The sequence below is a fragment of the Manis javanica genome, chromosome 9 (genome assembly GCF_040802235.1).
Source record: "Manis javanica isolate MJ-LG chromosome 9, MJ_LKY, whole genome shotgun sequence".
Classification (NCBI taxonomy): domain Eukaryota; kingdom Metazoa; phylum Chordata; class Mammalia; order Pholidota; family Manidae; genus Manis; species Manis javanica.
The window spans coordinates 1,402,294-1,425,110 of record NC_133164.1 but is presented as its reverse complement, the minus strand read 5'-3'; positions in this window follow the sequence as shown (position 1 = coordinate 1,425,110).

Sequence of the window (22,817 nt, the reverse complement as noted above, 5' to 3'; positions counted from 1 at the left end):
CCATCTGTGTACAGGATGCCCTCAAGGTCCTGGCATCATCTCAAGGTGTGAAGCCTGGGTTATGGGGTCTGACAGGCACGACTTCGCTCTCAAGACAGGCTCCTTAGCCGCTCCAGCTGTTTTCTTATAGAAACGAGGGATAATGACTGTGCCCACCTCCCAGGAGGGATGTATCTGTCCCTTTGCACACACTTGTCAGCTCAAAAGCAGGAGGCATATGTCAGCTGCTGTCATTGAGCTGCACCGTGTCCACACTTGGGGTGCCTGCAGATCCCCCTGATTCCCTTAACCGAGTCTGTGATAAAGGGAAGGATTGAGGCCCCAGGAGACGACTGGGAGCCTCGGGGCAGTGACTCCCGGTCCTGATGAGGGAGGAGATGCAGACGAAAAGCTGCCCTGAGAAGAATGTAAGAGAAAATACATGTGACACAGTGACTGTTGGAAGTGCGAGTGAGAAGCAGGGCAGTGGGCGAGCCGTGCAGGTTTTGGCTGGGGCGGGGACTGCGACCGGCAGAGAGGCCTCTGTGCATCCAGGTGGCATCCAGGTGGTGCCCGTGGGCAGGCGGACGCCCGGTGAGGCCGGAGCACAGGACGCTAGCGCGATGCGGATGCAGAGCAGGCAGGTGGGTGAGCTGCAGAGGGTTCATGCTGCCACGGCCCTGGATGGCAGCCTTGGGGGGCAGCACCCAGGAGGCCATGGGAAGAGGGAGAGCCATGCACAGCGGGCGCAGCCCAGACATGCTGGCAGTGGCCACTGCTGGCTTCCAGGTACAGCTGTGGCAGGGGAGGGAGGGAGCCAGGTGTGCAGCTGCAGGAGCGAGTACAGAAAATAAACAGAAAGTGGACAGAAGGAGAAAACAGGTTGCTGGGCGAGCCCCGCGGGCCTGGGGTCTGGAAAAGGCTTTGTAGCACGCTCCTGGGGGGATGGGACCATAGCTGGGGCAGCCCAGGCTTGGCATCCCCACAGAGGGCACCTTCTCCTCCGGTGTCCTGGACTCAAGGGAGGCGTCACTCCATGTCGGGTGAGAACAGCTTGCCACCAGCTCCCCCACACGGGGTGGAGGAGGGAGTCGCCTGACCAGAGACCACCACCCGGGGCGGTTCGGAGCCCGGGCCTGCAGGTCCGGCCTTCCCAGGCAGACTCAGTCTGAGACACTGAAGCTTGCCGGCTGGGAACCCAGGAAATTTCCTCCCTTCCCGGAACCCTCCAGAGCCCAGGGTTGGGGCTACCATGTGACCAGCCGCTCAGGGACCCGGGGGACACAGGCATCTTGGACGCCTGTGCCTTGAGGCAGGGACCCTGTGCTTCCTTCAGTTTTTGTCAGAAAGCTATTCTAAGATGTTGAGATTTATTTTCTTTAATCCCAATTTTTAAATGACATCCCAAAAGCATTTTTGCATTTAAAAAGCCATATAAAAATGGTGGTTTCCATAGAAGAGTCTGCTGGATTTAACACCAAATCTGACAGTGGGAGGCAGGAGAGATGCTTTAAGGAGCAGTTTGGCGCAGTGGGTCTGAATGGGCCCCACGAGCCCGGGTCCCGTTCTGCAGGGGAAAATGAAAGCTAGAAAATGGTACATGTGACATTCAGTTTGGGGTCAAGGACAATTCCTAGATGGGCAAATATCTCAAACATAATAAGATGCATCGACCTCCCCTCTCCCCATGACTCAGGGCCTCCCCCACTGTCCTTCAGCCATGCTGGCCGCTGTGAGGGTCTGCATTGTGGGAAACAGCTGGTCCTTTCATGCTGATTGATCTGCCCAAGTGGCCGGCCATGATTATTATAGGGTTTCCTCTCTTAATTGGTTAAATCCCGAGCTGCCATTAGGGCTTGGTTTTTAATCCCACCCCTCACTGATGCTTTATTTAAAAACACCTTTCCTGCCTCCCTGTCAGCCTGGTGGTGCTCAGAAACACGTAGGTTCCCCGCATGGCATCTGTGGGGCAGCGCCGCAGGCAGACAGCACTGTGTTTCCCTTAGCAAGAGGCTGGCATCTGCCTGCCGCTGCTCCAGTGGCATTTATGCCATCCTTGCCCAGCTCCACCGTGTGGTGTGGGGGTGCCCGGCCACAGTCCACACTGCCTGGGGCTCGTCTGAGGCGGCATGGCGCTGCCCAGACCCCGGGGTAAGTTCCTGTGTTTTCACATAAAGAAGGGGAGACTGTCCTCCACCGCATCCACTGCTGTGCGTCCCCTCCACTTCTCAAGTGTCAGACAGGCCCACGGGGCTCCTTCTGGGGGGTTCCAGGCCCTTGGGGCTGTGCGGGCCTCTGTGGGGACAGCCCTGCTCCATGTGAAAAAGCCCATAGGGCACAGGCAGGCTGCGGCCCCCGGGGAAGATAGGCGGGAGGTGGCCCTGCCTGCCTGAGTGTCCTGACCCCGTTTTCCGGTGACCCAGCGACTCTGACGACTCCGAGAGGAAGGGTCGGAGGATGTGTCCCCTTCCCACAGGTGCCCACCAGCAGAGGCTGTGAGCAGAGACAGACAGGGCAGCTTTCCAGGACCTGTGCATTGGTGTCCCCTGAAACGCTGACCTTTTAAAACCAACACGAGTGTCTCCTCCCTGGAGCGTGACCGTGTCCCTTTCTCTGCAGACGCAGCCACCAACGGGCCTTCTCTCCACTGTTTATTATGCACCCAGGGCCAGGGCTGGCTCCTAACAGGCCCTGTGCCGCGGGCCGCCGGCTGCTGACTGCGGAAAGTGTGGGTCTGGCTGCACTGACGGCTCTCGGTAATGGCTGTGATTACAGCCTGTGCATCTTCCCGTGCCAGCCCTTCAGCTGAGCAGCACGTTATGCCTGGATGAGACTCAAAGAGCGGCTTAATATCAGGTTCTCCGGGGCTGTAATAAACGGTTCAAGATCGGGCAGACACAGCCGCGGCAATATTTCTGTACAGTCCGCAGGTTAAAACACGTCCTTCGCATCCATGGGCACTTTTTTGAGTTAAAGCTCAGCTTATACATCTGCCTGTTTCCATGGGGATTGAAAGAAAATAAACAAATCTCTTGCATTCAGCCCAGCACAAGGAAACCCACGTACTGCTGCCGAGCAGCTCTGGGGAGCCCACTGTCAGGGCATAAAGGGAAAACCCCGACCGGGCACTGTGTGGGTGCCAGCAAAGCTTGCCTGCGCGTCCAAGAGGTGCTGCGTTAGCTCGCTGCGTGATTTCCTCTTCTTGAATGCCCCCCTGTCCACGGGGGCCTCTCGTTTTCACGGCTCTGGGATGAGGTGGGAGGCCTCACGTGATGTGGGCGCTCTCGCACCCCTAGCAGCAGCGCCCCGTGACCGCCCAGCGGCGCCGCCCCGTCGCCCCCCAGGCTTGTCTGCAGTGCGTGGTCCGGAGGAAGCGCCCTTTCCCAGGGGGCGCAGTTTCTGCGGCTCTGGGCCCCAGAGGCCTCCGGCGGGGCGCCCTGCGGCCGGGCGCACCCCAGCTGCGAGTCCCGAGCGGGCCGCCCCACCTCTCCTGGTCTCGGGGGTCTCATCGATGTGGGGTCGCAGCCGGGTGGCCCGCGCGACAGCATCCACTCCGCAGGCAGAGGCTGGGTCTTCAGCAGCAGCCCTGCGGCCGGGTCCTGGGGTCACCTGCACTTCTAACAAACCGGCTGCACACCGGGGTTTCCCGTGACCCCTTCAGGCGCTATGACGCACTTAACTCAGGAGCACGTGGTCCCCACAGCTGGTTTCATTACGAAGGACACAAATCTAGGAAGAGGTGCACGGGGCAAGGTCTGGGGCGCCCAGGGGCACATCGCCGTCCCAGCATTCGTGACTCGCTGCCCAGAGTTTTTATTGGGGCTCATCACACAGGCATGATTGAGCGACTCGGTCACGTGACTGAACTCTCTCTCCTCCTAGAGGTCAGAGGTCAGGCTGATAACCTGCGGCTGAAGGTTCCGGAGTTCTAATCCCATGGCGTGGCCACGCCCATCCCGAGTCACTCCTTAGCCTAAGCTCTCCGGGGACCATGAGTAGCAGACACTCCTATCTCTTGTTAAATTCCAGGGGCTTAGAGGACACTTCCCAGGAATTCAGGATGAAACCAGATTCCTCACTATACAACAATGACACATTCCACTCCCACGTGTGACAGTTAAATGAGGAAGTGCACATAAGGCATGCGGCAGGGTCCCATCACGCTTTCTGTGGTGAGCGATCAGTGAGCTGTGTCCTCGCCACCATCATTCAGCATCACAGCCCTGCGTCAGGGCCCGGGCCGACCCTAAAGCCCCTTCACTCAAGGTGCCAGCAAACTTTATAACATGGTCCACTTGATAAATTCTCTCTGCATCTATCTATGGATCATTTCTGCATGAGCTAAGACACGTACTCAGCAATTCTGCCAAGGTCTAAATTTCCAACTGCTTTTCAGAAAAACTTCATTTGTCAGAATCTGTAGCTTATTTATACTGCCTCTCACCTTTAAATTTATGTCATAATCTGATGGGCTCTGTGGGAAATCGATTCATTAGCTCTAAAAGGCACAGGCAAGCCATTGTCATGCTCATGTAACTTTATCCTTCCCCCAAAGTTTGAAGCTAGTAATTGTTTTGATGAGGCTCAAAAAGATTACATGACTATCCAAGATCATAAAGCTGGTACATCATGGAACATTCTGGACAACCAACAGAAAGTGGTCTTAGAACCATCAGCACAGGTCAGTGTGTCCCGTGGGTGCTTGAGGAGAGAAGAAATTGGACCGTCTATCTGCTGAAGGACCTCGTTGCTCCAGAGCTCCAGGGCAGGCACAGGAGACCCACAGGGACGGGGCGGGCACAAGGCTTACAGCGATGCCAGCGTCAGTCAGGGCAGCCATCCTGCAGGAGCTGCAAATGGGGTGACCCAGAGCCAGGAAGATGGTTCACACACATTAAGGACACAGGGGGCCTCAGTCAGCAGCATGCTTGGTAAATGCCTCCTAACTGTGTGGGGGAAAAGAGCCCTGATCCAGCGTGTGCCAGTTTCCATGGCATCCTACGTCACAGTGCCAAGGTCAGGCCACCGGTGTGACCTTGCTAAGTGCAGGGTGGGGAGCGGTGTGCACACCGGCCACTAGAAGGTGCTCAGTGCCCCGCGGTTGCCAGCCAGGCCTCCTGGCTGTCACCAGGACTTGAGTCTGCCCAGGTCACTGGCACATCTGTGTTGGTCATCTCTCTCAGTCACCCTCAGGTCTGTCCAGGAGGTGTGCCAAAAGAGGGTGACTAGAACTGGCTCAGGACAGAGCCTGGGGGCCCTGGCTGGAGCCCTCCTAGGAGACCTTCAGTTCTGAGCCCGCTCTGTAAGTGTCCCTGCTTACACTGTCACCCAAATCCTATTTCTTAACTTTTCATGATGAAATGAAGAAATGAGCATGCTCGGGGTTTCTGTCCAGTGACCCCCGGTCCCAGCCCTAAGCTCGTGCTTCCTGCAGATTGGTCACACGCCCTGTCAGATGTCACATGCGCCCTGACCAAATGTCAGAGCCACAGTTCAGGAAGGCCTGAACTAGCTTTAAGCAATTCATGGAAAACAAAAATTGATGTTGTTTGAGCTACAAAATGCAGGTTAATAGGACGGTAGAGAGGCAGATGGGGTGGGAAGTGTGTGGGCACAGCACAGTGTCTGAGCACGCAGCTCCGTGTGGGCACAGCTGACTCCACAGCCCCAGACGGAAGCTGCTGCAGAAGGGAGAGGAGACGGAGAGGGCATGACCTTGCTCCCGGGCGCTGGGTAGGGGAGGCGAGAGCAGGGCCGTGGTGCAGCGCGTGTGTGGTAAGCAAGTGCTTTGGGTGGCTCAGGGTGAAAGTTTGAGAAAAAAGCAGTCGATGTGAAGCAATGCAACGAAAAGCCCGACAAGACCGAGTAAACGGAGCTGCCCGGAGAAGTCTGGCAGGCAGGGCGCATCCCGAAGGACGCCACGAACTGCGGCTTTAAGGCTGGAGACTCTCCTGCTCGGCCATCGCGACCCTTCGGGCTTCGGGGCTGCGTCTGGGCGTCGCTGGGCGTCCACCCTGTTTCTGCAGCATTTGGAATCGATGCTCCTGACGCGCATCTGCGGGACCGTGACCTTCAATCCTTTTCCTGTCAGAAGCCGGAGGAACCCGGCCCCAGTTCAGCGCCTCTCCGCAGGCCATGCCCGGGCCCAGCTCACGCCACCGTCGCCGCCCCAGCTAATGGGCCTCCGCGGACGCCCCCAGCAGTCGGGCCTGTGGCGCACCTCAGCCCTGCCCCCGCCGCAACCAGCGCTTTTCTCCTGCCGACCCAGCTCACAGTCCCGCCCCACGGCTGTGCCTGGAAGAGCAGGTGACTGCCCTGCTGTTGACTGTCCTGTGCACTCCTGTAGACCCAGGAGCAGGGCTGAACACTGGGAATGTTCCAGAAGCAGAATGTGTGAAAGGTCAGCATCTCGCAGCTGTCACTGTCCAGAGGTATCAGTCCTTTGTGGACAGTGGTTCCACTGGAACCTGATCCAGTCTGGGTCACACGGTTCTGCTGCCCTCCCAGCTGGACCCTGGTGGGCAGACGGGGAAGCGGTGGGAGGGTTTCCTTGTCTCTGGGCAGCCCCACTGCCCACTGCTCCCCTGAATCTGCTCCCGCGCCCTGCTCTCTCTCCTCTGTCTGCCGCAACCCCCCACCCAATGTCTCCCTCTCCCCCAGGATGCTGGCTGGCAGGTCGGTGGCCTCGGCTTGCCTTGCCATGACCTGCGGGCAGCGTGGAGGACGAGGCCGGGCCTGAGCCTGGAGGTGGAAACTCAAGCCGTTGGGCTGAGAGGCCACAGCAGCCCGCGGAGGGGACGGTCTCAGCCGAGCGGTGTGGCGTGCGTGAGCGGAGTGGGTGGGGAGCGGGCAGAAGCCCCGGGCGGCCTTGGGCGTGAGGCTCTCCGAGGCCAGGGGGCGCAGGGGGATGCGGCACAGTGGCCTCCAAGGCGGCAGGGCAGACGGAGACTGTGGGAGCTGGGAAGGCGGGCACGTGGCCAGGCAAGGGGGCAGGCAGCGCATGGGTGGGACCGACTTCCTTTGCCCTCAGAGAAGCAGAGAAGGGTGTGCACCGCTGATGGGTGAGACCTGGGAGGGCTGGGCTTCAGGGCTCAGGGCAGCTTCAGTTTAAATGCTGTGGGTTCCAAAACCTGACCCTGTCTTCAACTGGATAGCTTGCGTGCCTGGCTGGTGGGTCTCGTCCTGTGCATGCTTTGGCTCCAAAGGCTGGCACTCCTGTGTCCTTCACGGCCCTCTGAGCACCGAGAGCTGATTGAGAGGAACTTAATCTGCAGTGGGACTCCCTCCAATTCCCATGCTGGTCCCAGCAGAAAACTCTACTCGGCCTTCAAGCCTTGGCTCCTGGCCCCTCCTTTGGGCAGAGTCCCCAGCCTTCTCTCTGCTGTCCCTTCACCACCCTCTGACTCATGGTTCCCAGAGTGTGTGGCCACGCGGGGCACTCGGCCCACGGGGTGCTGTCCCAGGGCGTGGGCCTGCCCCCTGCGGATGGGAGCCCTCCAGACAGGCCAAAACCCCTCAGCAGTTAGATCTAGCACAGTGTGCCCACCTGGTGCCCAGTCAATACTTCTCAAACCGACCTAAACAGCAGCCTCAGGTGCAGCCCCATAAAATGCTGTTGCAGGTGTAAAACGTTACCTCACTTCATGGCTTTGAGGAGAGGAGGTTATCCGAAAGGCAGGGTAGGTGCTCGGCTCCTCGCCCATTTCTCACTGGACGTGCTAAAGCAGGCGCCCTCAAACCCTGGAGATGTCTCACTGTCCTCACGGAGAAACTGCCCACAGCCAGAGGCCTTCCCCCACGTGGGTTGCCAGGGTAGCTGTGGGCAGTCCCAGCCCCCAGAAGCAGAACGGGTGGCGGCTTGGTCCCATGGGGAGGGCCTGGTGGGCAAAGACCCGCTCCTGCCCGGACGGCACAGCAGCAGATGGGGGGAGCCGGCCCAGGCAGTGCGGGCCCGCGCGGATGATGTCACAGACGATATCGGAAATGACTCCCATGGGCCCCCCCTCAGGGACAGTTGGAGGATCCCAGCCAACAGTCAGGACACCCCCTTCTCCGTGTCAGTGCCGACTCTGTTTGGGGGCTGGGAGGGGGTTTGGAATTCCAAGCATCAAACATCAGTTTGAAAAAGAGTAAAAGTTGTCTTTTTTCTGAAGAAAGACCCTTTTTATTTTCTTTCCCAACTTAATTTGAATAGAAAACAACTATTACACTAATTCAGTCCTCCACTCATATGGTTTCTCCTTATTTCAAAATTCTGAAGAGTGAAGCCCTGCCACCATGTATTAGGCCTGGCGGCCACCTCCCTGGAAACAGAAACATTTCAAGTGCAGAGGTCAAAGGTAGCGTCTCATGACATCGTCTTTTTCGCTCACACTGAGCTTGGGGATTCCTTTCATCTCACAAAGTAGTGAGCATTTCATGGTGATATATAAAATTTTGCAGTCATTTCCCATATTTTATATTACATATATTATGTATTAAATATTCTCTGTACATATAAAATGTTTTCTGTGTATAAATATTATATAATATATAGTGTGAGAAATAGCTAATACAAGATTCTACCTATCGGCATATACACACACATATTCTCTTTGAGGAATGAACAAATCAGGCCTTCTACCTCTCAGCATCTAATACAGTTTTAAATGCTGTCCTGACGTGGTTTTGAGGCCTGGCTGAGCTGATTAAATGCACACTCCAAGCCCCTCCTTCATGGGCTCTCTCTCGCAGGGCCACTGTCTCCCCTCCATCACCCAGAGCCGGCACCCTAGCTCATCGGGGCGGCCTCAGAGCCCTGACATTTTCCCCAGGAAGCAGGCCTGCACCTGCTGACCCTGCCTCACCCCCATGCACCCCAGAAACCACTGTGGTGGCCACGCCCCTTCTCCCTTCTCTCTGCCCCCCAGCTGCCTGCCTCTCTGCCCCCACCTGCCCCCGGTGCCCTGCCTGATGTAACTCGCCCCTTCGTCAACAAACTCCCTCTCAACAGCCGTTGTCTCTCAGTCTGTCAGCCCCACCACCCCGAAACCATGATAAAACCCGGCCGCCAGTCGAGCCCAGCTTTCCTCAGATGAGAAAGAACTAGCCTCTCAGTAGATGCCCAAGACACCCTGCTAGACCCCACCCCGCCCACAGCTCCAGGGCCTCCCTAGAGTCGGCCCCACGCACCCGGTGGGGGGGTCCCAGTGAGCCCAGCCCCACAGTGCCAGGGCAGTGACCCGGGGGGCACTTCGTTCACATGTCCACCTTGTCATTCGTGCTTTATGTGTCTAATGCCATGAACTCTCCTTTTCGTTCCAACTTTTTATCCGGGGCCCACATCCTTCCTGACCCATTTTAGTCTGATTCGGAATAAGATGGTCTCTAAGCTGACATGCAGCCCTCTGACCTGGGCCTCCCCAGTTCTGATCCGACACACACCAGTAAGGGCCACCACACATCAGTGTGTCTGGCCACAGAGGGGCCACAAATGCTGGACTCACAAATGGGCAGGCTGATTCAGTGAGGTGCTGCACCCTCAGAGGGTCTGGGAAATGCTCAGGAGCCATGGGATGGGGGGCCACCGGGCAAGGGAATAGTCAAGGCCTCCGTGACTGACACATAAGGCTTCCAAACCACTGTGACTGGGATCCTGGGCTGAGTCTCCGTGAGCCCCACTGCGCCCGCAGCCTGACCTCCCTGTACCTCCATCTCCCGATATTCGGCCTCCTGTCTTTTCCTCAACTCTTCTGCCAGTTGGTAAAACAGTGAATTCCTGGGTGTTCGCAGACTTCGCACTTGCTCATACTCCGTGCTCTGAGAGGCCCTTTTACCCCGACGTGTGTAAGGCAGGTCCCCCCCTTCTCATGCCCAGCCACAGCTCTGCAGCACCTGACCTGCTATGGCAGAGCCTCACTGAAGGTCCAGGTGTGCCTACATTGCCATTAGCATTTAAACTGGGTTGGAAATGTCAACCGGTTGGTTCCCAGGAGCTTGCCCTGGCCCCCTCCAGCCCCACAGCCCCTCGGTGAGGCCCCGTCACACACATGCAAGGGCTGCGCCTGTCATACCCTTGGACGGGGGCTGCCGCAATGCCCTCGACGCTGCAGGAGAGCCCCTCAACCCCGCCTCTGGGACCTCCCAGGGCCAGGCATGCAGCTATGGCCATCATTCTGCCCCTGCGAGAGAGCTGGCCATGAGCTGAGCATCAGCTCTCAGGCCAGCAATGAGCAGGTTCCAGGCAGCCCCGGGGGCACCGTTCACAGGCCATCTTTGTCATCATGGCCACTTAGGAACTGGGAGTCCCCACGTGACTTGTGGCTGGCAGGGTGATGAGGCCGTAGTCCATGATGGGCACTGGAGTCAGAGAAGTCCTTGGTATCTACCCCTTAGGGCCCAGAAGCCAGGAGCACCCAGGTTCAAAGCCAGTGTTATTCAGAGAGCTGGTGTTGGTCTTCTCTGTTAGGCAGTTCCAAGGTCCTGGGACCTACGGGTGCAGCGTGATCCATGGGCTCTGGAAGCTTTTTAGAGATGCAGCATCTCAGGCCTCATCCCAGACCCCCGATCAGATCTGCATGTCAGTAGAAGCCCGGGGGGATTCCGGAAGCACTTCCGAGTGTGAAGAGCACCGGGCGAGGCCCAGGTGATGCAGCGGGGGACCCTAGAGGGCAAGACCTGGGACAGGGGAGGGTGGGATGCAGGGGACACTGGAGAAGCCCGGGAGGTGGAGGTGGGCGTGAGGGCAGCAGGCAGGGTGAGAAGCTGGCTGGCTGAGCTTACCAGCTGTGGGCCATTTGAGGGGAGAACCCGGGCCAGGTCTGCAGGCCCCCACTCTGAAGGCTTGGTCATGGGTGAGGAAGGCGGGTCGCCTGTGTCTCTGTCTGCCGCCTCTCCTCCTGCTCGCCCCCACCCCCTCCCCCCGACCCCACCTCTTGTCCTTGAAGCACCCCCTGCCCGAGCAAGGCGCCTGGAGCGAGCCCCTGACCCCAGATGCAGCCGGCACTTTGCCCACACGAGGTGGGGCAGAGAGCAGGTGGTGGACGTGTGGGACCTGCCGGTCGAGCAGCGATCGGGGCGAACCCACAGTGCTTGACAGGAGCAGCCCCTGGGGCTGAGCTGCGGTTTGTATGGACCCTCTTGCTGCCAACAAGAGTAACTTGAGAATAAAACGGCCCTCGCTCAAGGAGAGGTTTTAGGGCATTTCCCCCTTCTTACACAGTCCTTTCACAGGCTCTGCGTCCTGACAGCCGTTGCCTCAGCAATAGTGATGTCAGCTGAGCACACACTTTCACCCAGAGCCACCCAGTGGGCCGCGCCAAGGAGGTTGGGAGGTAGCCTGGCAAGATACTGTCTTAACTGCACAGAAGACAGCATTCCCACCCCCCGGAGCTTCCAGAGCCTGCCAGCGGCAGAGTACCTATCCTCTGTTGACTTCCAGCATGAACCTGCTTCACTGGGGCCCAGAGGCTCACGTCCCCCCTGCCCCCCCGACGCCCCCCTGCAGTCAGCTCCCTCGGCTGGCATGAGCAGTGAGGAAATGAAGCTAGATTGTGGCTGCCCCCAGGCAGGGGTTTAAAACAAACAGAAACAGCTGTGTCCTGGCTGGGTACCACCCTCTGGACATTTTAGGGCTTGTTTGGGGGTTCAAGCCCACCGAGCTCATAGAACTAATGGTTCCCTTCAGCTGCGGGCTGCAGCTTCTGACTGCCGGTTCCTTTGGCCCTCCAGCACCAGCCCCCTCACCGCCGGCCTTCCTGAAGGGGAAACACCAGGTGGACCTCATCATCTCCTGGCCATCCTGTGAGGTCAGCCCGGGACAGGAGAGACAGGGCCTGGGGAGGCCGCCCAGGCTGCATCCTCCACCTAAGGCCAGGCGAGTGTGGCTTACACATTTCTGTGAGCCACACCAGGCTTCTCAGATACATGGCAAAGACAGTGGCTGTTTCTTTAGACCATCAGACCCCCTGGACTATGCCTGTCAGGCCTGTTTCCCTGTGGGCCTTTGTTACAAATCTCAGGAGCACCTTTTTGCTGGCTTGCCTGTCTCCCAGCCTCTGCCTTCTGAATTGCAGCCATGCTGTATATGAAGAAGCATTTGCCCACACCAGGGTGCTCGGGGGCTCCAGTCGAGGCATGGCTGGACAGCAAACGGGGGCTTGTGGCATAACAAGTGATTAGAGCCGGCTGCTGTGAGATCAGGATGGGGCTGGCCTTACCATTCGTGGTGAGACTGTGTGGTCCTGGCGCTGGGGCGCCTGGTCCTGGGACAGCCCCTCCGTGGGTCAGGGGGTTTGAGCAGGGCATTCCTGGCCCCCAGGTGAGTGGGGAGCTCTCCCCGTGGCCCTGGGCCAGCCTCGGCCCCAGCTGCACCACCACAGCCCCTCCAGATGGCCTTTTTCCCTGAGCTTCCACGCGGTTTCCGTGCTTACTCTGGGGACGACGTGTGACACAGCATGACTAGTCCCGCGTTCACAGTAAAGATGCTGCTGAGGACGTTGCTCATCCCAGTGGGTGGTGCCGCCTTTAGAACTTCAGGAGACATATTTCTGGATTTAGTACTAAAATAATGTGCTTTCTCCCAGGCAGATGGTCTGTTTTTATTTTCCTGATGTACTTATCACACCTCCCCCTGTGCAGGGGTTGGTAGAAAGCTTGGAACTCCGCGTGTGGCTGGCTTCCAGCAAGGCCGTCAGTCCCACCAGGCCATCTATTTGAGTCCCGGTCTCATAAGGTTCCTAATTTTGTTCTTTTCTCCCTTTGGGCTCCCTTTCCTTGTCCTGCTTTTTCTCCCTGTTGTAATGCACACACATTGGGCAGAGACGGAGATGTAGTGTCCACCCAGTCAGTCTGGCAGTCAGTGGGTCATGGCTTCAGGAGTCCCAGCCACCACGTGCCGCCAGTGAAGCCAGCTTGGGTGGCCTTGTAAGGTCCTGCAGGAAAGCAGAACAGCCCACTCCCTCCCAGCATTAGCGCCAGAGGCAGCGATGAGGGATGAGCATGGGTACAGACTGACGTGGCTCTGACCCCATGAGTAACCGCTGGCAGACCTTGGTGTTCCTGCCCATCGCCACTGAGCAGGGAGCACCTCTCTGACTCTACCCACCCAGGGGGCTTTGGGATTGTCCAGGCCAGAGGCCCCTCACCAGTGGGTCTAACCCTGCGTTCCCACCTCCCGTATCAGGGAACCGGCGTCCTCCAATATCCCGCCCACACATCCCAGCACCAACTAGACAACTTGGCTGAATCACAGAATCCTGTTCAAACATCAGATTTCTAATTTGTGATTTTATATGACATTGGAGATGTCACTGTCCAGCCGGATAAAAGAGTAAGCCTTAAAAATAAGCTAATATGAGGAAAGAGAACTGAACATGTGTGGTAGATACAAAAAACAAATACAGAAAACCAGCAAAGACATTTAGACTCAGAAGAAATGTGATGGCACAATTAGTTAAACCCCATACATGCTGATGCTACACTCCTTTTATTCGATGTTCAAGATAATCTGTTCTTGGGGCCAGCTTTAGGTATGTTTGTTGCAGAGAGATGCTTTTTAGCTCTTAGGTTATTAATATTGGAAAATACACAAATAGGTTAAAATTAGTTATTATACATTGTGTGGGCCAATTAGAATTTCTGTGGATCTAACCACCTCCCAGGTTAGAGGATGGCATTCTTGTTCACTGACCTGACTGGCACTGAGGCTTTTTGGCAGGAACAGGTGAGAAAGATTTCCCTTGAGGGAATCATTAGAAATATTTGTACACAAACAATGTCGTCAAACTTCTGCCCAACTCCCCATCCCTACAAACGACGAAAATGCCAGCAATAGTAGTGCCACTGGCTGAGTGCCTCATGGGCCTGAGACTGTATTTGGGGTTTTGCCATCACCGCAGCCCCTGGGGTGGGGTCGATGTGCCACTTGGAGGAGGGACCCTGAGCATCTCATCAGGAGGCACAAAGAGCCGAGGCGGAACCCAGAGCAGGTTCTGCAGGGCGCCGTCTATGCACGCGGACTCAGCCTCCAGCAGCCCCTTGAAGAGTCCGTGTGTGGCCGCAGTTGTGCAGCCCAGAAACTGGACGGCGGGCTCCCCCTGAGGTCAGACATGCTGCTGCTGACTTCTTGTGGAGCCAGGCTGAGGCTGCGCAGCATGCCTCTGAGCTGCCAAGATGGGCTGCCCAGGGTTCCCACGAACCCTCTGGTGTTAGGTGTCCTGTTCCCAGGCCCCAGGGCCTCCAATGGGTCCCACATGGGCAGCGCTTCACCCGGATGAGCTGAAATCCATCATATAATGACTCCCATTCGATACTCGCCTTTGAGGAGGACATGAATAAGTCATTGTGCCCGACGGGACGTGTGCCCGATGGGTTGGGCAGAGGCGCGGCCGCTCTTTGATGAGCAATGCTGTGGGGTGGCAGCTGTCCCAGGGTGAATGTGCTTTCCCATCTCGGCCCACCTGAGCCCCTGGCACCTGTTGAAACCAAACCTGGGTGGAGAGCATAGCCCTACAGCGAAAGAAAGACTGGGAACAAAGCCGCCTGCGATCAGGGCTCCACTAGGCCAGGCTCTGGCCATGCAAGCGGCACCGAGCGTCTCTCTGGGGGCGATGAGCACAAGTCCACCCACCCCAGACCCCAGCCAGAGGCAGGTCTGTCCACCGGGCCACCCTCAGTGGGGCCCGTCAGTCAACAGGGTCACTGCTTCCGCGGGGAGACAGTGCGGCGTGGTGTCAGAAGGGGGACCCAGGGCACAGTGCGAGTCCTCACTGCCGCCCCCTCTCACCAGGGTGGATGTTAAGAGCAGACTTTGCTTCTCAGGGACCCAGGGTCCTGAACACAAAACCCTTGGCGGGGTTAGATAAGGTAAAGAATGATGGGGGTGCTGCGTGTGACAGCAGTCACAAAAATGCTGCCACAAAGCACTGGCCTCTGCACCCACGCCCAGGAACCCCACAGACCAGCTCTCCCGAGCACCAGGACCTCAGGGCACCCGAGAGGGTCTGTTTCTATGCCCAGCACCTGCCCACCTGTCCAGGTGTTGATCCTATGTGAACTCCAGGCAGACGGCGAGGCCTCAGCTTTCTGAGCCCCCGGGGCCGGCTGGAGCCATGGGCACGTGTTGTGCATGCTGAGGGGCTTCAAGGGATCATGCTCGTGGGACCTGCATGCGTCTTGTACCCAAATGGCCCCTGCCTCTCACCGAGGGGAGCTTCACCAACAGGGTCAGCATTTTTTCTTGACAGACATCAGTCACACAGAAATACCTGTCTGGGCCAGCTGAGGGCCAGCTTCCAGGACACATAAAGGGCCTGTTTGAGCTTCAGAACCCATCCCTGGGCCACCAGTGGTCGGAGCTCCCACCCTGTGGAGTCCTGAACCCCCGTGGAGACCAGGACAGGGAAGAGCTGGCTGAGAGCTTCCCACCCTGCGCTGGGACCCCGCGTGCCACCCTGTCTGCACTTTCTGCAGCCTGGGATGGGTCCTGATGCAGAGGCCCTGCTCGGAGGCAGCGTCCTGGGGCTGGCTCCCTGCTCACGGTGCCCGGCCCCTCGTCAGCCCCTTCCATGCCCCCCTTCCTGGGCTTCAGCCTGGGCTCCGGGAGCCATAACCAAGCACCACAGGAGGGCGGCTTGAGCACAGAGCCCGTTCTCTCTGGCGTAGAGCCAGGAGCCCAGACGGAGGTGTGAGGGGGGACTTGTCCCAGCACCCTCTGCTGTGGCCCCTGGCATGTAGAAGCACCCTGGCCTCTGCCCCCATCTTCACATGGCATTCTTTTTGTAGCGACCCCAGTCATATTGGCTGAGGGCTCCCTGTTCCCGCATGACCTCATCCTAACTTACCTGACCTAGGTATGTCTGCAACAGCCTGTCCTCAGGATGGTGCCACCCTGAGGGGCTGGGGAGGGGCCTTCAAGGCGTGGATTGGGTTAGCCTGTGCTCCTGGCTGCTGAGTGCCTAGACCAGGGGTCACCATGGCCTTAAGCTCCTTTGTTCTGTGTCACCAGCACTTCTGGAACACATGTACCCACCTCTCCATTTTTAAGGTGACACTTACATTTCAATAGCCTACAAGTAATAGTTGCACTGGGTGTACATTTGAATATATTGTCTGTTGGAACACAGAATTTAGCTTATTCAGTTTACAGCAAATGTTTACCTCATACATTAATTAGAAACCCAACTCCCCTCATCAGAACTTGTGCATCAGGGCAGCAAGGTTCTGCTGCAGACAGCCCTCACCCAGGAGGGCTCCACTCAGGGAGGGGCAGGGGCAGGGGGGACCTGCCCCTCACAGGCCCCAGGGCACTCAGCAGGGGGCTCCTCAACTGGGGCTGCAGTCACTGCACCCCAGAATGGAAAGCGGGGTCAGCACGGCGCCACTTCCACGACCTGTGGGGGCCAGCGTGAGCCACGCAGCTGCCCTACCATCCTGAACTCCAGGGCACGGGGAGGTCAACTCAAATGCCCCGGAAGGCACAAAGCCAGACCATCTGGAAACATGCCTGATGATTATCAGAAACATGACAGCTTCATTTTCCACCAACACATGTTAATCCATGGCCCTGGGTGGCCTTCTGTGACCTCTAAGAGGCGCAGAGATGGACGGGCAGCGAGGAGCATGGCGTGGTCTCCTTCAGTAATGCCTTTCTCCCTCAGGAGCCCCTCTGACCATGCCTTGGTCTGGTGTCCTCCGTGATGGTGATGCACGGAGGGAGGCTGGGGGCGGGGACTGACCTTTCCGTGAATGGGGTTAGGAGCATGAGATGGCAGACAGCAGGTCTACTCCCTGGCACATCGGGAAGCAAGGCCTAGAACTGCGTCCCCTCCAAGCTGGCAGTAGTGACAGTCCCGTGCGCGCCCGACAGGGTGTAAAGGCCCCTCCTCACCTGCGCCTGCGGAAGTGCTTCCTCCCGGCCATCCCACTAACCTCCCGGGGCCGGCCTGGGGCCTCTGGACTCTGGGGCCTGCACAGCCCCCGCTCTCAGGGACCCCTGGGCCCCGGCGTCACCAGCACGTTGGCACCAGGCCTGCTGTGATCTGATGGCGCTTCCTCCATATGCCAGCAGTTCTGGAAGGTTTTCAGCATCCATGCTCTTTCTGGAATGAAATCCCAGAGGAAGTGCAATATGAATCAGGCAAGGGCAGGTCCTGTGGCTGAGAAAGCCCCCAGGGCTTCCCACTGACCGCCCCAGGCAGCCCCGGCCCTGCTGCTGCAGCGAGTTCCGGAGGCGCCCTTTGGAGGCGCTCCCAGCATCAGCGTGTCCCCGCAGACGCTTCGGAGGATCAGGCACACCTTCTGTTGGGTCACTTTGCAGGGAAGCCGCCGGGCCAGACTGTAGACAGGCCTCCGTGAGCCGCATCGGCGTCTGCCCAGTAGTCGGTTGGCCACATTCAGGAATCAGGCGGTGCTGAAGGCCCTCGCTCGAATAAAGGATTGTGTCAGCGTTTCTGTTCTGAATTCCTATTTTCAATGATTTATAATGAAGCATCTTTTTAAAATGGTTTCAGCTGTTGGAGCTATATGCGGCCAAGAGAATAGACCCTGGGGCTTTTTTAGCACTCCACTAACTATGAAATTGTTTGATTTTTACAAAACATATTTAGCAAATTGTTAAAAGTATTGGCTAAACACAGCATTTCATAAATGAAATGTTGAAGTGATCAAGATGTTGAACTTTAAAATCATCTGCTTTCGCTGAACAGTGCTTTTCCTCACAAAGTTCAATAAGAATTTTTAACATAATTTTACACAACATTATAAGTGCATTGCTACATGTTGTACGTATCACACCACTACACATTCTAATTCCCTGATTACATTCATTTACATTAAATTTGTGATTAAATGTAATTTCATGCTTATTGAGTGACGATCCCTCCGAAACGCTGCCATGGCTCCCCACACTGCAGTGCGTGGAGCCAGGTGCTTCCCGGACGTGGGCGTCTGCAGCGGTAACTCCCCACGCTGACCCGGGCCCCCAGCTCAGCTGCAGACAGAGAAATCGTGTCACAGAGCTGCCGTGTCACGGAGGAGGCCTCAGGACAGGGATCCTTGTCTCTGTGGCGCTGATCTGTTGGGTCCTGTGAGGATGTGGCAAAAGAATGCTTTGTCCTAAAAATTAGCAAGTTTTGATCCATGTTGTGATGGCAGCCACATTGTGGGAAGTAGGCCTTGGAAGCTACCTGCCTATATTCTGCCCTGGTATTTTTAAGTCATAAGAATCCTTTCTTCCCTTGCAACAGTTTATGGTCTTTTTCCAAATTCTAGCTCACCTTGTACAACCACAGCAACCCACGTCCTGTGGCATGTCTGGGGACATTATCAGAGTTGCTGGGAGGGGGGTTCTTGGAGCTGGATTTGCCCTTGATTGACTAATTTTATGCCCTTGTTGCAAGCATCTAGCCTCATGTGGCATTTCAGTAGCTGGACACGTGCACTGGAAGGTTTTTAGATGGATTGTGGCTTCCCCTGACATCTTGAAACTAAAAATGTCCTCCCCTGTGGGTACCACAGAAAGAGCAGGAAAACCCCAAACTCTCTGTGTTTGTATGTGAGCTGTGGAGGGAAGTGCTGTGAGACAAGACAGGCGGCCCCCTCCGGTAGCCCGGGGCAGCTCCACCTGGGCCCTGCTGCCTAGGTGAGGGTCTGTGATGCTCCCCCTAACCTGGCCAAATGCAGCTCATCTCCAGGGCATATTGAAGTGAAACAAAACACAAGCCTTCCTAACCACACAGGGACACTAGTGGTACCCACACCTGAGTACACATGGGACTTACCTGGAGGACTTGTTCAAGCACAGGTCACCAGGCCACGTTTCTGGAGTTTCTGACTCAGCAGGTCTGTGGTGGGGCCTGAGAATGTTCATTCCCCACCCGCCCCCAGATGAAGCCACTCCAGCCTTGGACGGAATTTCCTCCCAATAATATGCATGCGCACCAGCCCCCAGAGCCCCACTGGCTGCCAGAGCGGTATGAGGATCTGGGTCCAAGCTTGCCACCTGGACTATGCCTACAGATCCTGAGGGGGGGAGGGGGCTTCTATTTACACACCCTCCCCCAAATTAGCAACTCCTAGTTTAGAAAGCAGCGAAAACAGTCACTCACCTGGAAGAGAAGGAAGACAGTACCTCTGCAGAGCCGACTTCCTCCCCCAAAAACGGTTTCTCAAACAGTTGCTGGAGCTCACAGGACTTAGGGACCCTTCAGCTGACCCAGCTGTGGGGCTCGTGCCACAGAAGAGGTGTTGGAAGTCAAGTAAGGCCTTTCCTCAGAGAACACACTCACCAAAGAGTTCCATGACCGATTCTGCGCCCAGAGACTCCTCCATGGCAAAGGTTTATACTTGGGAGATTTTAAAATAAAAGTCTCCCCATGTAACCCTATCACAGGCATCATAGAAAAGTGAATAATTACACTTTCCTCATTTTGTTCCAAACATGGAAGTCATGGCTCTGTTCCTGAGCTCAGATGTGCAAGGTCTCTTTAAATCGAAGACATGCCACTGGTGTTCAAAATAAGCACACAGGTATAACCATAAAAATAAGCAGTATTTCTGGAAGTAGAAGCTGGTGGCAGGATGCAGAAGCAACTGCTATTTTGGAATCATAGGTACGAATTTATATTTTCCACATTGCTGGAAAGAGGTACAGAGAAAAGCATGCAAAAATATTATTTTGGAAGCAAGTGATTCTGATAATACTAGTCTAATCACGAATAACCGGTATTTTACTCACATGGAAATACCGGTGCCCCACGTTCTGGGGCTTTGCTCATGCAGGGGAGCTGGGCTGTCTCCACATGGAGGACGTCAGCACGCGCCGACCTGCGTGGTTAGGGCTCTGTCTGCCGCTGTTTGCTGAGCAGGGCTGTTCTCCACACCAAGAGGGGTTGGGAGGCCCTGTGAGTTACCATATTCCATCAGAACAGCTGCTCTTAAACGTCCCTGGGTCACTAAGCTGCATAAACCAGTTTTTCACATTTATAATGCTTATTTTTACAAAACAAAAATGGCCTGGCGCGAAGCAGGAGTCTCGTGCCCACAGCAGCCCATAGCCAATAAGTGCTTTTGTTCAGTACGCATTGAACAAATGTTCATTGAGCACCTACCATGTACTAGACACTGTGGTTTAAAATACTTAGTAAATGGACTTCCATGGCAGCATGAGATAATGAAGGATGTTGGCTAAAGTTGGGGCCACCTCCCACGGCGGCCTTGCCCTCTGGACCCTACCTCCGTCTCACAGCTGAGCCGTCACCCCTAATGCTAGTTCGCACCTAAATGCTAGTTCCACGTTCCAGGTGTTCTGTAGAAAATTTCCCTGGATGTATATTGTCCATCTCTACCTCAACCTGACTAGATTCATTTTGTTTCCCAATTTAGTTCAACTGACCCAACAGTCAGTGAGCCTAGTTAACCAACAGTCAGGAACCCTTCACTCTACCCTAGAGGCAGGAACAGAGGCAGGGGGCCCCAGGACCGGGTGCCAAGGTTCCTGCTCCGTATGTAACACACAGAACCAGCGACACGGGCTGTCCCCCACCCAGCGGCCAGGACCCCTTGTGCTGCAGGAAGCTGAGGGGGGATGAGCAGTGTAAGAATGTCCCGGGAGAGAGGCCATCCTGTGTCCAGGGCAGGTGTGCCTGGGCGGAGAGGGTAGGGTGGAGCAACCCGCTGACCTCTCCGAGGTTCCTCAGGACAGAACCCAGCCGGGTAATTGAGCAAAACCCTCTAAGTTTCCTATGAAAGCAAATCTGTTTGCAGAATAAGCTGCAGCCGAGCTGTATACTGTCCGATTACATGCGAGGAGAGCAGCCAGCCCTGGGGTGTGGACTTTAATGTGGACTCTCCCTGGGAGCATTTGTGTCACTAGGAGGAACTCCAAGTCCTCTCAGCCATCAGGGATGGTTGGCAGGACACCCCTAGTTCATGGCCACCAGGTGAGTTAGGAGGGCACTGAGGCAGCCTCCCTGGGTGCGGGGCGAGGGTTCCACAGCCCCTCCTGCCCCAGGGCCTGCCAAGCACCCCCTTTCTGCCTCACCTTGCTCCTGCCTAGCGTCAGGTGACCGAGGCCCCAGCATCCCACAGAACTGTGAGCTGCTGACATTTTTGAAGCTAAGCAGGTGCAGGAGGAGAAAAGGCACCGTGCTTTTTAGGAAGTCAGATGGCATTGTGCAGCAAACAGAAGGCAGGCGGCTGCTTTCAAAGCCCAAAATCAGATCCCTTTATTTGTGTAGAATATATCAATTTGGAATGCACGATTTGAAATTGCTGGTTATAGAATTTGATACATTTGATTGTAGTATAATCTGCTAAGGCTGCGCCATCCAAATCCCAGCCAAGGGTGAGAAGCTCGCGTTCAGGTTTATTCCTTCTGGAATCATCACCTGGTGTTCCCAGAAACATGTCTGGTAGGAAATGCTATTTCTGCTCCGGATTCTACCATGTGAATAACATTCTTGGGGCACCTGTTTCTCTGAAGTGTCAACCTACTTGCCATATACTATGTCTTAGCATTTTTCAGAATGGATTTTTATCTGTATTTTCACTTTCTTTTGTGTTGATTTCTGCTTAACTAAACTTCCATGCAAACAAAATAGAGAAAATATTCCTAGACTGCAGCATCTGCTCTCACCCAGCTCTTTAGACGAGGGCTCATCCTCTTCGAGGCAGCAATGGGCTCAGAGGAAAGAAAGACGTGGTACCCAAGCCGCCCTGGCCGTGCCCCACATAAGCCCCACGTCCGCACACACAGGGCTGCCGTTCTCTCCTGAGGCCAAGGAAAGCTCTCCCCAGAGGAGGACAGGGGACGGCCCCTCCCAGAGCTGCAGCAGAAAGGCCGTCACCCCCAGAGCCAGAGGCGAGTCATCCTGGGAAGGGCCGTCCGGCCTGGCGCGAAGCGGGAGTCTCATGCCCACAGCCACCCCCAGCCAGCAGGTCAGCTCTGAAGCCGGGAAGGCCCTCTGCCACCTGTCCCCCTGCCACGGCAGCGCTGCACTGGGCCATCTGAGTGCACATGCCCACTCGGTGTGCCCGTCCTGGCTGCGGGGAGCCCACCCCATGAGCCTCATGCTGCACACTCCACGGCTGACCCCGGGCTCAGGAAGTCACTTGCCAGCCTGGAGCTGGTCTCTGTTCCCCTCCTCGCCACCCCTTTTGAATTGCCAGGGCATCCTGTGTAGAGGGCTCTACCTCAGAAAGAAATAAGCAAGAGAGAGAAAAAGGAGGGAAGGAGGGCAGAGCAGGGGAGAGGGGAAGAAAATTCTTCATTTCAGTCACTGAAATAAATTAAGAAGCGTAAACGAGGCGTGCGTATTCAAGCACGTGTAGGCCCCCCGTGCCGCCGCGCTCCCCAGTGTCCACTCTGAGTCCCGGTCCTGAGGGCCATGCCGGCCACCGCTCTGTCCTCCTTGCCTCTGGGCTTCCCCTTTGGGCACACACGTGTGTTGCACTTTGATTTCTCTCTCTAAAGCAAACACCATCCTGTTTTTTACAAATAAGAGGAAGTGTGGATTATGAGACCCCTCACGGAAGTCAGAGCACTACGAATTCAAGACATAATAATGACCCCACACACGGGACGCTCCCTGCTGGCTCCTATCCCAGGGTCATCCCTGTGACCCTCCGGTGCATCTGACTTTGGCCTTGAGTATTTATCCTATCTTGACATTTTTTAAACAAAAATGGAACCATATTCTTTATACAATCTCACAACTTGGGTTCTTAATAAATCGTGGCTACCTTTCCACGCCAGCCCGAACGAATGCACTTGGCTCTTGCTTTTCTGTGAGCACTGCATGTCCTTGTGCAAATGGCTCCTAGTTCACATTTCAGCCAACCAGTTACTGAGGGACTTGGAG